At 42.6% G+C, this 9357-nt stretch overlaps 1 long non-coding RNA gene across 2 annotated transcripts; it reads right to left on the minus strand.

Moving 5' to 3' along the window:
• Positions 1-7732: 7732 nt before the first annotated feature.
• LOC126984878 (uncharacterized) lies at positions 7733-8156 on the minus strand. Of its 2 annotated transcripts, none has more exons than XR_007738138.1 (2): positions 8010-8156; positions 7733-7789 (listed from the first exon to the last, which is right to left on the minus strand). It is a non-coding gene; the product is annotated as an uncharacterized LOC126984878 (long non-coding RNA). The 2 variants fall into 2 exon arrangements; XR_007738139.1 differs by having other exon boundaries at positions 7966-8072.
• Between the last annotated feature and the right edge of the window lie 1201 nt (positions 8157-9357).

Genomic DNA, 9357 nt, shown 5'->3' on the forward strand with positions numbered 1-9357 from the left:
CAACATTTCTGCTGTGATTCCATCAATTCCTGCTGCCTTTTCGTTTTTTAATCTTTTTATTGCCTGATTTACTTCTTCATGTTATACTTCTTTCTTTATATACTCCTCCTCTACCTCTACTCAAAACTGCTGCTGTTACAGCTGCTGGACATCCATCCTCAAAATTCATTAAGTTTTTGAAATATTCTCTCCATCTCTCTTTCTCAGCTTCCCCGTCTTTCAGCATCTTTCCATTCTCATCCATAACTTCATTTATTATTATAATAAATATATAAATATTAGCTTTCTACTATTCTTTATTTGGTCTGTCAGTGCCCGTACTGTTTCTTCCAGCATAGTGTTGTATCTTACTTCATTCCAACTTTTGGCTTTAGGGGGACATAGGCTGTTATTATGTTATTCTTCTCTCCACCCTGTACCACTACCTGCACAGCCATCACCTCCGCACCTACCATTTCCATGTCTCACTTCAGTCGCTTTCAAGTTTTGTTTTGTCATTGTCATCACTCCTCCTCCCTTTCCTTCTTTCCTGTCTTTTCTCCCAATGTTGTACTTGCTCTTTCCCTCCAGCACAAGTTCCAGTTATTTTGCAAGGTTTGTTTCAACTCTACATATCATATCTGGATCACTCTCCCTTCAATAATCATTAGTTTTTTATTTTTATACAAGACCATCTATGTTTGTGTATGCAATCCTTAACCCATTTTATCCCAATGTCCTCATTTGAGGACACCTGATAACACATAATTTTCCCATGTTATGAAAACATATATAAGTTACAGCACAGAATAATGATTCCTTCCTGACGTACATAAAGAAAAGCTTAAGGTTTAATGACATCTTTATCTGACTGTAGTTTGACTCTGAAACTGGTGAACATTTCTGCCTCAAAATGCACTGCATTGACTAGGCTGTGCTGACTTTCTCATTCATGAGATGAACTATTATTTTGCTGTGTTTTATTCTCAAGAAGATGCAATATTATTCTCATAATACCCCAATAAATTATCTTAAGTAGAAAAATAATTATTGATATTACAAAATGTCTGTCCTCAAAAGAGGACACTGGGACGATATCGTGGCAGCGCGTGTCACAACACGTTCAGGATGGTGCATGCTGTAGAGCGGACTGAATCCCAGTTCCTACGCAGACCACCGCAGGATGCTTGTCTAATCAGCCGCAGATGTTGGTAATAAGGCACATGATATGATATATAAAAAAAATATGTGTGCGTGTGTGTGTGTGTAATTCACCTCTTGGTCTGCTGCGGGTCTCTCTCGAGACAGCCAGCCATTCCCCTACGGAAGAGCACAGAGCTCGTAGTACCGATCTTTGGGTAGGACTGAGACCACTCACACACAACACACCGCGACAACGAGGTCACAACTCCTTGCCTGACGTCGCGTACCTACTCACTGCTAGGTGAACAGGGGCTACACGTGAAAGAAGACAAATCCAACTTACCTTCACCTGGCCGGGGAATTGAACCCTGATCCTTCTGGTTGTGAGCCAGACGCTCTACCCCTGAGCTACCGGGCTGTGTATGTGTGTGTGTGTGTGCTTACTCTTTTATATTGTATACTTGTTGACTTAGGTATTGCTCACTTGAGTGCTGCATTGAGCTGCTGTATTGCAGATGGTGAAAGTTACCTATTCTGCACTGACAATAGATGAAGCACATGCCTTGTTGTGTGAAAAGGGCGCCGAGGGAGAGTTTGAAAAGGGCGATGTGATTATTGGACCACCAGATGCAGATGAACTGACTGACGAAGAGGATGTCAGTGGTGATGTAATTGGTGAAATATCTGTTCAAGATGTACCAGGTACACTAGAGGTTCATGTGGACAAAGATGTCACTGAGGAATGTGCTGTATAGAAAGATAAACCCACCAGAAAAAAAAGGAAATTCTGTGATCATTTCAGCAATTTGGTATATTTGAAGAAAGCATTTCTGTAGGTGAAAATTCATAAATTCCTGCATGAAGGAAAGGATCAGCTTGATTTGATAACCTTCAGAAGAGAGATTTGTGTTCCACACTTGAAGCTGGGTGATGCAAATGGAAGACTGGGAAGGAAAAGCTGTGCCCTAGCCCGTCCACAACAATGGTTGATGCTCGCTATGATGGAAAGGCCCATGTCATTGCAAAGCGGGAGAAGGAAAGACGGTGCCAAAGGAAGGCGTTGCAGCACTGCACAAGTATTTTTGTTTTGTATTGGATTTTACTATTGATATACACATGGCAGAACTGTTACTATAACAGGTACATTTTTACTTTTAGTTTTCATTATAATAGTAAACTGCGTGTTGTCAAAAAGAATAATAGAGTATTTTTCATGCTCCATATATATGAAAAAGAATATTACATAGTAATAGTTTTCTTTCCTTATTTTCCCAGTTGATATGATATTGTCCCAGTGTCCTCTTTTGAGGACAGCTGATTTCAAGCTTATTAACCCCTAAAGGGCCGGAGGCGGCTATAGTCGCTTTTCCACGGAAGGGCCGGGGGCGGTTATAGCCGCTTTGCTTTTTTCGCTCTAAATTTATTTACTTTTCGGTAATTTTCGATGACCATTCGTTGGCAACACTGCCAGAGATATGTTTAGGCTACTGCTTCAGAATCTTGCCCGCTCTCACGATGGACAGGCGTACTGACACGGATTCTGACGCGTCCGATTTCCTGCCAGACCCTGCCGAGCCCAGCAGAGCAACACGAGAATGAGAAGAGTATGCTACAATGACTCCCAAACCACACATCACAAGACTGTGTTACATAGAGAAAGCTTAGAGTATTGACTATATATAAGAATTAGAGCATGGGGGCATCCGTTTTCATTACGCACTAGTCAAGGCCACACAGAAACGAACGCAGAGCGGGCAAGAGCCTCGCTAACTCCAAAAGTCTCTCCTCTTCAACTCAATATTTCTCCAAAACCACAGCACATAGAAACGTTTTCATGCAATAATTAAAAAGAAGAAGAGTTGATGATGACTATGACGACAAAGTAATTTGTTATTGCATTGTAGTTCAGCAGAATCAAGTGTGTGAATATAGGCTATTTTCGGTGTTTGGTGCTGAGGTGCCGGTCCTGTGGATGTTGTAGATGACCACCCAGGCCGGCCCTTTAGGGGTTAAAGGAAAATAAAAGCTAAGACCATTATGTTGCATCTTTCTTTAACCAGATGAATGTAATTTAATGAAAACTACCAAAAAATACTAAAAGAAAAGACCCTTGAGATTTAATAGGTTAAACCTTTCTTCCCTTCTCCCTTTTTTCCCCCTCGTGTGTGTGTGTGTGTGTGTGTGTGTGTGTGTGTGTGTGTTACCCACATTACTAACAGGCAGATGAATGGTGGCTGTCTGCTAACTGATCTTCTCTTGGCTGGTTTTGTTCCCAGCTGTCCCATGAAGGTCTCAGGCAGCAGCCATCCCTCATGATGATGCAGCTCCCCTCAGCCTTCACAGAGCGACTCACTGGGCGACTCTGCAGGCCTTGGTCCAAATCCCGGCCCAGGCAGTCAGCATGCAACCCACCCAGCTGTTCATCCTTTCTTTCAGGATGGTCGGTAAACGGGTACCTGGGGAGACTTGGGACAGGTAAACAGTGGGTAACACGGATGTTGCATGGGACCTGTGTTGGGTTAATTAATGGGTTCTCTTCTAGTTGTATAAAAACAAATGTATTATTCTTTCTGATGCACATCTTAAGTAATACCGTAAATTGTCTCTTTATCAATTTTGTTCTTGACCACTGCATGCCTCCCTGGTGAAGTGTTGAGAGTGAATTTAAGCCATGACTATCCAGGCTTGGGTCTGGATTCCCGACTGAACAGTTTGGGCACAGCTGTTCATCATCTCTTTCAGGTGGGTCAATAAATAGGTACCCGGGGAAGGTAAACTGGTAACCAAGGTGCTGCACTTGCCGTGTGTACCCAGGGTAATGAGTTCTCTCTCATCACAGGCTCAAAAGCTAATGAGAGGTGAGCAATGATGCCGAGTGGTCAGCGTGTGGGCATGGTAAGCCCGTGGTTCGAGTCCCACAAAAACACGCTGATTTTTCAAGCCATCGCCGAGTGGCAGAAGATTACCCACATGCTGCCCAGATCCGCAGTCAACCCTAACTTCAGCGAGTTCGTTCAAGTGGAGCACTGGGGGGCAGCATGGGCCAAGCAGTCATACATCATGGCAGCCACTATAAATAGAATTCGCCTGTGCCACTATTGCGATGAGACTGTCCAAGATGCTCCTCAAAAGAGCCCTCCAGAACTACAGGCAGCACCTAAAAAAAAAAACAATAAATAAATAAATAAATAAATAAATAAAAATTCTCATCCCTTACAATACTTTATCATTCACAACTCTCCCTGAAGCACCTGTTATCTGTCTGTTTTTCTCTGCTTTTGCTCTCGCCTTTCATGCTACTGTAAAGTTTGGGGCATACGCAATAGCTGTAGGTGGCCCCGGTACTCATCTCAGTACCGTTAGCCCTTGAGTCTGTGGTGGGTGAGAACCTATTACCCTGAGACACGGAGCTTCTGTGCCTACATAGAAATGTCACCACGATATCATGCGGCATCACATTCTCCAGACCCGAGAATATTTGCTTTGCACACGTCTAAAACCTCACGTATATGACAGCAAGCCTCTGTGAAGGCACCTAGCTGCTGCTGCTGCTGCAACATCTCCCTCTGAAATGTGTTTTATCTGCTCCTAATGATCATTTCTGGTCTGTTTGAGGTCATGATAAACTTCCTGCTTTTGACAACAGCCCCGATATTCATCATCGAACCTCCTCCTTTGCCTTGGGGCACCATGAAAAAGGGGAGGCTACAACGCCAACAAATGGGTTTTGGTATGGTGCAGAAGGTACCAAAGAAGAAGCACAGTCCATGGTTGTAGAGGAAGAGGAACTGGGTTGTAAAGATGAAGTGGCAGCAGAAGGTGCTGGATCACATGAAGTGAACTGCTGCAAAGTTGCAGCAGCTGTGGGGATCTCTGTAGGTGGCAGTTTTTTACGCACAGCTGTGAAGAAAGGAGACATTGCATTACCAGTTATATATGAAGGACAATAAATGACATGACTCGGGAAATCCATCTTCCTTTCATACACAATGTTAACCTGGTAGCTGCGGGGATCATGTTTCTTAAAGGACCCTCTAAGCGAGAAAAATGAGAAAATATCATCACTCACGTAAACCATTTCATAATATATATCAACGCATTTGTGATCAGTTTATGAATCATCTATTTTGGGGGGTTTATATCATGGCAAAAATTTGGCCCGTCACTGGTACACGGTAAAGCCACAAATTTGGCCTGTCGCTGCTACCGGGTTAACTTGTTTTCCCGAGACTGAAAAATAATCCTATTCTAGCAATGAAGGCACCAGAAAGAAATTGGCAAGTGTTGCATATTAATGTAGATAGTATTAAATAAATCATCTTTAATCCAAGGCAGGCCCCCTCAGCACTTCTTTTTTTAAATGAGTATGTCTCATTTACGAATTGAATATATATATATATATATATATATATATATATATATATATATATATATATATATATATATATATATATATATATATATATATATATATATATATATATATATATATACATTGATCTAAAACAATCTAAGGAAAATGAAAATTGATAGGGAAGATAATGCTAATAATAATGGTAATTCCATACTGCTAAAAGAAAGATTACTAGTATTGGGATCACCCTTCATCAAGTGGATGCTCACCTTCTAAGGAGTGTGTCAAAAACACCCTCGCCCATGTGAAGCTCTCCACAGATAACAGTGGTGACAGCACCATGTTCTTCAGTGATGGCGGGCAGTGATGGAGGGTGCCATGTGAAGCTCTCCACAGATAACAGTGGTGACAGCACCATGTTCTTCAGTGATGGCGGGCAGTGATGGAGGGTGCCATGTGAAGCTCTCCAGAGATAACAGTGGTGACAGCACCATGTTCTTCAGTGATGGCGGGCAGTGATGGAGGGTGCCATGTGAAGCTCTCCACAGATAACAGTGGTGACAGCACCATGTTCTTCAGTGATGGCGGGCAGTGATGGAGGCTCCACAGATAACAGTGGTGACAGCACCATGTTCTTCAGTGATGGCGGGCAGTGATGGAGGGTGCCATGAGCTCTCCACAGATAACAGTGGTGACAGCACCATGTTCTTCAGTGATGGCGGGCAGTGATGGAGGGTGCCATGTGAAGCTCTCCAGAGATAACAGTGGTGACAGCACCATGTTCTTCAGTGATGGCAGGCAGTGATGGAGGGTGCCATGTGAAGCTCTCCAGAGATAACAGTGGTGACAGCACCATGTTCTTCAGTGATGGCGGGCAGTGATGGAGGGTGCCATGTGAAGCTCTCCACAGATAACAGTGGTGACAGCACCATGTTCTTCAGTGATGGCGGGCAGTGATGGAGGGTGCCATGTGAAGCTCTCCAGAGATAACAGTGGTGACAGCATCATGTTCTTCAGTGATGGCGGGCAGTGATGGAGGGTGCCATGTGAAGCTCTCCACAGATAACAGTGGTGACAGCACCATGTTCTTCAGTGATGGCGGGCAGTGATGGAGGGTGCCATGTGAAGCTCTCCAGAGATAACAGTGGTGACAGCATCATGTTCTTCAGTGATGGCCGGCAGTGATGGAGGGTGCCATGTGAAGCTCTCCACAGATAACAGTGGTGACAGCACCATGTTCTTCAGTGATGGCGGGCAGTGATGGAGGGTGCCATGTGAAGCTCTCCACAGATAACAGTGGTGACAGCACCATGTTCTTCAGTGATGGCAGGCAGTGATGGAGGGTGCCATGTGAAGCTCTCCAGAGATAACAGTGGTGACAGCACCATGTTCTTCAGTGATGGCGGGCAGTGATGGAGGGTGCCATGTGAAGCTCTCCACAGATAACAGTGGTGACAGCACCATGTTCTTCAGTGATGGCGGGCAGTGATGGAGGGTGCCCTGAAGCTCTCCAGAGATAACAGTGGTGACAGCATCATGTTCTTCAGTGATGGCGGGCAGTGATGGAGGGTGCCATGTCAAGCTCTCCAGATAACAGTGGTGACAGCACCATGTTCTTCAGTGATGGCGGGCAGTGATGGAGGGTGCCATGTGAAGCTCTCCAGAGATAACAGTGGTGACAGCATCATGTTCTTCAGTGATGGCGGGCAGTGATGGAGGGTGCCATGTGAAGCTCTCCACAGATAACAGTGGTGACAGCACCATGTTCTTCAGTGATGGCGGGCAGTGATGGAGGGTGCCATGTGAAGCTCTCCACAGATAACAGTGGTGACAGCACCATGTTCTTCAGTGATGGCGGGCAGTGATGGAGGGTGCCATGTGAAGCTCTCCACAGATAACAGTGGTGACAGCATCATGTTCTTCAGTGATGGCGGGCAGTGATGGAGGGTGCCATGTGAAGCTCTCCACAGATAACAGTGGTGACAGCACCATGTTCTTCAGTGATGGCGGGCAGTGATGGAGGGTGCCATGTGAAGCTCTCCACAGATAACAGTGGTGACAGCACCATGTTCTTCAGTGATGGCGGGCAGTGATGGAGGGTGCCATGTGAAGCTCTCCACAGATAACAGTGGTGGCAGCACCATGTTCTTCAGTGATGGCGGGGGCCCTCACCAGTCTTCTTCATTAAGCTTCTGTCTTCCTGCTTCAGGCTGCAATCAAACAGTTGTTTAGTACCACATTAATATGTTTGGGGCAGATTGAATTATAGCTAACATAGTATACTGTTTGATTGAATATTTGAAAGAATCAAACCTAAACTAACATACTGTTTGATTGAATATTTGAAAGAATCAAACCTAAACTAACATACTGTTTGATTGAATATTTGAAAGAATCAAACCTAAACTAACATACTGTTTGATTGAATATTTGAAAGAATCAAACCTAAACTAACATACTGTTTGATTGAATATTTGAAAGAATCAAACCTAAACTAACATACTGTTTGATTGAATATTTGAAAGAATCAAACCTAAACTAACATACTGTTTGATTGAATATTTGAAAGAATCAAACCTAAACTAACATACTGTTTGATTGAATATTTGAAAGAATCAAACCTAAACTAACCAGGTTACCCCATTCCCAAGCTTGCAGGGTAGGCACTGAAAAAGGTAGATTGAAAAACAGAACTGTATTACTAACCTAAATGAATGTATTATTCTAGTGTTTGTGTTAGAGATAGGTTTACTGTTCAACAGGATGAGGTTGGGTTGTTAAGTTTGAAAATGGCTCTTAATGAAGCAGTAATAGGTTACTATTTTGTCTGTGATTGTTAAATTATTAGCATGTGTAAAAGCTACAACTGCTATATGCTACATAGTAATATTCTATGTATCTATATATCTTTCCCTTTGCCCTAATTAAAGGTTAAATTCAATATCAATGAAAAATTTCTGCTCTTATAAATTGTCAAAATGAGTTGTAGCCTATTCCTAACTGATCAGAATTAGTTTGCATCCTGAGAACACGTGATTGATGTAGTATTTGTTTCAATAGGCTAGAAATTTATCATTTAAATCAACACAAGGTTATGTTAGGCAGTCATTCATTACACATGTTTTTCTTTAGTTTGAGACAAGGTTATGTTAGCCAGTCATTCATTACACATGTTTTTCTTTAGTTTGAGACAAGGTTATGTTAGCCAGTCATTCATTACACATGTTTTTCTTTAGTTTGAGACAAGGTTATGTTAGCCAGTCATTCATTACATATGTTTTTCTTTAGTTTGAGACAAGGTTATGTTAGCCAGTCATTCATTACATTCATTTGAGTAGCTTCCATAACCTTCTCTCGATGGACAGAAGTGACAAAACAAATGACTAACATAACCTGGTCTCAGTGTTACAAAGGGCAGAGCAAGTTAATAGTGACAGAAATAAACATTACAAAAGATTTAGCAACCGAAGGGACAGGAGTACGCATTGCTACAGATGACACAGTAACCCAAGTGTGATAGGGATTGTAATGTTACGGAAGATATGGTGACGTAAGTGACGAGGACCGAGCGTTACAGACAGCGTAGTGACTTAAGCATGACAGGGATTGTAGAAAGATTGTGGAATGATTGTATAAAAAAAGATACAGTAACTCAGCAGTGACATAGATACGTAATGTTACTGAGGACATGGTAACTTACGTATGATGAGGATCGTAATGTTGCAGATGAACTAACAATAATTTAAGTGTCAGAATTCATCATGTTACAAATGGCATATTAATTTTAGTGGCATGGATCAGAATGTTACAAAATATATACGTATATTAAGCGGCACGGATCGTAATGTTACAAGATACATGGTACCCACACCGATATGTAT

The sequence above is a fragment of the Eriocheir sinensis genome, chromosome 57 (genome assembly GCF_024679095.1).
Source record: "Eriocheir sinensis breed Jianghai 21 chromosome 57, ASM2467909v1, whole genome shotgun sequence".
NCBI classification, from domain to species: domain Eukaryota; kingdom Metazoa; phylum Arthropoda; class Malacostraca; order Decapoda; family Varunidae; genus Eriocheir; species Eriocheir sinensis.